Source organism: Portunus trituberculatus, chromosome 27 (genome assembly GCF_017591435.1).
Source record: "Portunus trituberculatus isolate SZX2019 chromosome 27, ASM1759143v1, whole genome shotgun sequence".
Lineage (NCBI taxonomy): Eukaryota > Metazoa > Arthropoda > Malacostraca > Decapoda > Portunidae > Portunus > Portunus trituberculatus.
Window position 1 is genome coordinate 12070238 of NC_059281.1, and position 6652 is coordinate 12076889.

The following is a 6652-nucleotide window of genomic DNA, read 5'->3' on the forward strand; positions in this document are numbered from 1 at the left end:
TCATTTAGCTCCTTAAGTAAAGGAACGGTTGGGTGGGGTGTGCAACAGACAACATGAACTTGAGCATAATAGTTATCGAGACTTTTATAACTTCAAGAATCTTATTCAACTCAGGTTTTCCGATGTATGTATAAACTGGATGAATAGAAATTATAACATGAAGTACCTATTGATAAGATAAGCCACATAATCGCCTTGTATAACTCCGTGCGTTCTGTAGTAGTAGTTTCAGGGTCCGAAAATGGAATAGAGCTGCTCAAGGTCACTTGAATATGGATGGTTTGAGTAAGAGCCATGCATCTCAGGTGTAACAATTGGGATGCATGACCACGGGACACTGCCTGAATAATTATTTGGGGATGGGTGTGTCGTACTCCTTGTCTTTGATCTTACGCTTTAATGTTATGTAAGAAATACCACAAACTGAAACCTGAAACATTTCTGTAACTTTAACATGCTGTAGTGGAAGTTACTGCAGGTTTCCAGGATTGCTTTCATGATTTCAATGATACTTAACTAGGATTATGTACCGGCAATGTAAAAAGAAAAAATATATATATCAGTGAGAACCTGCATATTAATTTCTGTGGCCATATAATCCTCACGAGAGGACAGTGTTTCAAAGAGTGGGGCGGCCGGGATCCTGTGATGGTGGAGGGAGTATACAGGGCGGTGGCCTTTGTCATATCCACTGGGACCTTCTCAAACATTTTGCCGTCATACGTAATAGACTCTAGTGGAAGTTACTGGAGGTTTTCAAGGCTGCTTTCAGAATGCTAGCTATAGTTTAACAAAGATTCCGTATTAACCATGTAAAAGAAAAAAGAAAAAAAAAAATCCCTTGAGAACAATAACATATGGCCTTTAAAAGTAATCCGTATGAGAAAACAGACTATATGTGTTTCAAAATGTGGGCATCTAGCAGTTTCTATATTCTTTATTGCTTTGCTTTTAGTTTAGAAGAAATAATTTTGTGTCGATAGCGATTCAGTAATGAAAAAGGAAATTACACACACACACACACACACACACACACACACACACACACACACACACATATATGTATGTATATATATATATATATATATATATATATATATATATATATATATATATATATATATATATATATATAGAGAGAGAGAGAGAGAGAGAGAGAGAGAGAGAGAGAGAGAGAGAGAGAGAGAATGATGCAATACACAGCGAACAATGTAATGTGATCTGCTGACTTTAGACAATGCAAGGAACTGTTCTGAACATATTATGCTCCCCACCACAGGAGAAAAAATGAGCCTCACTCAAGCTGGCTGCTGCAGGAAGGGTTCACAGCAGCAACTCTTTCACTCACGGATTACGTCAGTTCACTTAGATGAAAAGAAATCTTTATAATTAGGCCGGTGTCAAAAATATTCACACGCTGCAAATTATCATGACAGCTCTTGCATAATTATCACAGTCTTTATTAATCTGTGTGAGTGCTTAATGAATGCTTAAGATGCTAATTAATTCATGAGATCATTCAGCAAATCGCCAACAGTTTTGACAAGTAAAAAATAGTAATGGAGAGCATTAAGATGAGTATCAGTTCAGCTGGTAGTCTCATCTCGCCTCGCCATGTGCCACTGCTTGACAAACCAATACCTAGCCACTCACATCCTTGCTTTTACTTCCTGTGTATTTGTTAAGGAGACCAGAGGCGTTAAGGATAAACAAATCTACCTTGGCTGCATATAAAACATATTCAATGAGTAGCTGTGATCGTTGTATGAGGTAAAAATTATACTATGGCAACACGGGGCGATGCTGGGGGCGGTGTGATGACGTCAAGTGCACCATGTGTTTTTTGCTTCAACCTTTTCCCATACCTTCCTCAATACCATCTTCCTTGCTACAGTGAATGAGATACAATGCAACAAAGCTGCATATACTCATTTCTGTAGCTTTTAAATTAGGTTAGTGGTATACGTGAGAAATTATATGTATTTAGGTAGAGTTAATGGCAACTTTTGGCGGGCTGGGTGACGTCACCAGACGGCCATGTGTGTTTGTGTGTAGTCGTGAGAGAGACATGGCGAAGTATAGCGTTCAGTTCCCGCCCGCTTCTTACTCCTTTCTGGCGCCGCTGCTTTACCAGGTATTTCCTATGTACAGTGCCCAATGAATGAGGGATCAACCGCCAGCTTAGTCCCTGGAAATGAGCGAGATTTGTACTGTAATTAAACCGTAAGCGGGGAAAACATTAGGCAGTGTTGCTGTGACAGACCGAGGGGCACTGGGAGTCAATGACACAGGGGTAGTGAGTGTGGTGCCCCGTGAGTGAGTGTCCCGCCTAGCAGTGCCATGTGGTGCCTAGGGAGGGCCAGTGACATGTGTGGTGAGGAGAGGAAGGCTGTGGGGAACTGTTATGCTTGTGAGTGGGAGGAACAGGGCGCCCTTGACCAAGATTTAAAGTCTTGATGCCACTCCCTTCAAAGCATTCCGTCTTGTAATGTTGGGAAGGGGATTGTAGAGTTTTGGTGGTGATTATTAGTGTGTCTTGCATTTGTGGTGTGCAAGTTTATCTTTTTCAATGAAGGGAGCGTGATGTCAGTGCCTGTGTTGGGGGTTAACTGGAATAATTTATCGTTCATGTTTTGCGCATTGTCTAATGTGTCCGGAGGCTGCTATTTCTGACGTTGTGATCTGATTAAACAACATTAGAGGTTGTGGAAGTGTTTTTCATCCTTGGTGTGGATGGGATGACTGTGTGTTTTATAGGTGTGTGTGTGTGTGTGTGTGTGTGTGTGTGTGTGTCATTTGAAATCCTTGAGTGCCATAAGAAACCAATGTTTTCATATAACCTAACACTTTAGGATATAAATTATTATTTTTGCTTGAATTTCTGATTAGGAAAATTGGAAAAATCTTTGCATGATTTTGTGCCAAATTTTTATTGCACATTGACTCATACATTGGACAGGTAGCCATTCAGCTTAATGAAGATAAATGAAAGGTTACAGTACAGTACAGCAAGAAGTGACATAGCATAGTGTACTTATTATCGGTATTATGTGAGATGAATTAAATTTAAAAACATTTCTGTATCATGTATATGAAGTTGCATCACAGAATGAGAAGGTAAAGGTTCACTGACGGTCATGTGTGCTGTTAAACGTTAAGTCAGTACTGTGCCATTTGAGGTTGCAAGGTTGCTTTGCTGGCTTGTGATTATTAAGATCGTATGAAGTTAAAATAAGGTAGCCCACCTATATTGAGATGGGTTGGATTATCTTAGATGACCTTATTTCACCTAACCTTTCCTTGATTTACCTAACATAATCTAATACAGCTTAGCCATTCCAAGCACCTTCCCTGATGTGCAGTAACCTTATAACCACCCCAGGAATGGTTGAGCTGGTGGTGTATGGTGAGTGGGATCAGTAAGAATATTCATTGTCATGTCGTGTTCTGAAATTCATTTGCAGAACATTTACACAACGTGTCATCCTCAAGGATATGGATGACAAGTAATTTCTTACACATAGATATACACATAACATGTGAATGAATATATTATATTTACTCACCTACGTGGAGTCTTTGCATGGGAATGTGGTTAATGGCTGCAATGTATGCATATATACATGGGATTGATGTATGAATAATATATATATTCTCAGTTGGCATTCTCTGTAAAAAGAAAAGAAACTAATGGAGACAAGGCTGCTGCATAATGTCTTATCTCATGCTGAGAAAAAAATTTTGGACCAGAAGTTCCCAGTTCCTCTACTATGTCCTGTTTAGTTATTTTTTCTAAACATGCAGGGCATACAATAATGGTGTAGGAAGGTGCAGGCAGACTGTGTCTCCTCATATGATGTGAAGGATTATAATCATAAATTAGCTTATTTGGAAAGGTTTATAGATACACAAATAATGACCTGATTAATGAACACACAAGGATTGACATGATCATGTTTGATCTCAAGAATATGTGATGCCCATAAACACTTAGCAGCATCCTTGTTGCATTTGGCAGCGACACGAACACTTGCATTTTGACCTTTTTAGTGAGGTAATGGAAAAAATCCTCTTCATGTACAATACTTCACTCCTCAAATAAGAATATTACTTAATGATGAAAGAATATCAAAGAGAAACTGCCTGGGGAATTGAGGCTTCCTTAGGATTAGAATGTGTAAGGATAGCAAATGTAGGATAGAGCAGAATTACTTAATTTCTGTAGTGCTCCTGACTGTTGGCTTTCTCAGAGTGTACAGACAAAGGAATGTAGTACTGGTTACCATATTTACTCCACCACTCCTATCTTTGTACATTAAGAAAGACAATAAACAAAACACTAGAGTAATAAGTATTTCTGCTTCATTCTGTTTTCTCTTGTTACCATATTGTAGTTGCTTGTCATAATGCTAACTAGGACTGCTTTGTTCTCTAATGTACATGTATTCTACTGTCCGAATAGGATGCAATTCAAAAACATGAGACGATATGCTAGTCCTGCTTCTGCGGGAGTTTTTGTACCACTTTTTAGTTACTCAAAGTATTGAGGATATAATCTGTGAAAAAAAAAGGAAATCTAAAAAGAGTAGAGCTTAGGCAGAAGTGTAATGCAAGAGCTAAATTCAGCTAAATTCATGCGTGTTTCGTTTATGAATATACGTATATGTATAGCCATAATATTTACAGGATTAAAGAACCAGCAGAGTCATTCACTTCCCCCAGTTCTTAATTTCTGTGAAGGTCTTTAACATAAAGCATTTCATTAACACTTCTCTTAATCTGAAATCCATAAAACTTTTTGGCATCACACCAAGCAGTGTATACTTACATATCTAAATGTAGCACATGCATAGAGTCAGTCAAGTTAATGTGCCCTTATTATTTGTTATCACTTTCATGTCATATGCAAACAATTTGGCAGTCTGACAACACCTGTGTGACTCACCTGCCTTGCCATTACCTATAGGGAGGGAAGAAGGAAGAGAGGGAGGGGAGGGGGACAGTGAACACTCTTAAAGTTGAACTAAATATTTGCTCATTATATATGCAAGATGAATGTAATTTGATTAAGACATGTACTATGTAAATTTTGAATCTGTGTGTGTATGTGTGTGTGTGTGTGTGTGTGTGTGTGTGTGTGTGTGTGTGTGTGTGTGTGTGAGAGCAAAGGTCAGTGAACACTTGTGCCTACATATTTGATGTGGATTCATTACCCAGGAGAAGCATTCATGCGTATTGCGGGGTGTTTAAGTGCGAGTCGTAAAATGGTGGGCTATATTGAAAAGGTGTACAGCACAGTCTCTCTCTCTCTCTCTCTCTCTCTCTCTCTCTCTCTCTCTCTCTCTCTCTCTCTCTCTCTCTCTCTCTCTCTCTCTCTCTCTCTCTCTCTCTCTACTCTTTCATCATCATCATCATCAATTTTTTGTCACCATCATCATTCTCCTCCTCCTCCTCCTCCTCCTCCTCCTCCTCCTCCTCCTCCTCCTCCTCCTCCTCCTCCTCCTCCTTGCACAGCAGAATCTTACCTTTAACCTCTTCAGTACTGGGACGCATTTTTACTACGAGTTTTGGGTGTGATTAGACGATTTTATTTACATTTGAAAAGGTCCATGGGGGTCAAGATTAATGGCTAGAGTCTTCACTATTTAAATACCCACATAAGTTTTTGAAGCTGTTTCAAATCACCAAATAGTAAGCTAAATATAAATGAGAACACGTCTTGGTATTGAAGAGGTTAGATAAAAACAAGCTACAAGAAACACCCAGTAGCTCACACCGTCAGCAGCCTATATCAGACTATCCCCAGCTTAAACATCGTCCCTTACATGTGTACTGTGACTAGGCAGCGGACGGAGGTAGGCAGACGGGACCACGCTAATGAAAAATACCGTTAGGATGAAATAGTCAAACAGAGCCCCTCTTACTGCCTCCTTTACTGTTGATAAATGGATAGATGGATGGATAGATGCATGCCTAGTTGTTGATCTCAGCATAGCGTAATGATGTTTTTTTTTTATGGTGGTTTAGGAGTTATTAGTGATGCTAGTGGAAGAGGGCAGTGGTAGTAGCGATATTGGTGTTGATTGTAGAGAAGGAAATATGGTTACCGTGTTGACTGCAGAGATGAGAATGTTGCCGCGTTGATTTGGGAGATAATAATGATGGGAGTGCGCTGAAGATAAGGACTGGACGGGTTTGTTTGATCGTGTGTGGCGTGGCTCGATGCTGTCTGATAGTAATAGTACTGGTGGTGGTGGAGGTTGTGTGTGTGTGTGTGTGTGTGTTTCGAGAGATGCAGTTATGTTGGAGGAGGAAGAGGTGGTGGTGGTGGTGGTGGTAGTAGTAGTAGTAGTAGTAGTAGTAGTAGTAGTAGTAGTAGTAGTAGTAGTAGTAGAGAGGAGCATAAAAAGTTACGAATTTATTTTTCTTATATTTTTTTGCTGATTTTGTCCTTTCTGTTACGTTTCTTGCTTGCCTCCTCCTCCTCCTCCTCCTCCTCCTCCTCCTCCTCCATCAATGTGATTGTAAAAATGATATTCATGTTATATTCAAAGATTCAGTTATTGTTTATTTGTCCTTTCTTTGTCCTTGTCTTTCCTTCTTTTTGTCTACGTCCTTGCTCCTCCTCCTCCTCCTCCTCCTCCTCCTCTCG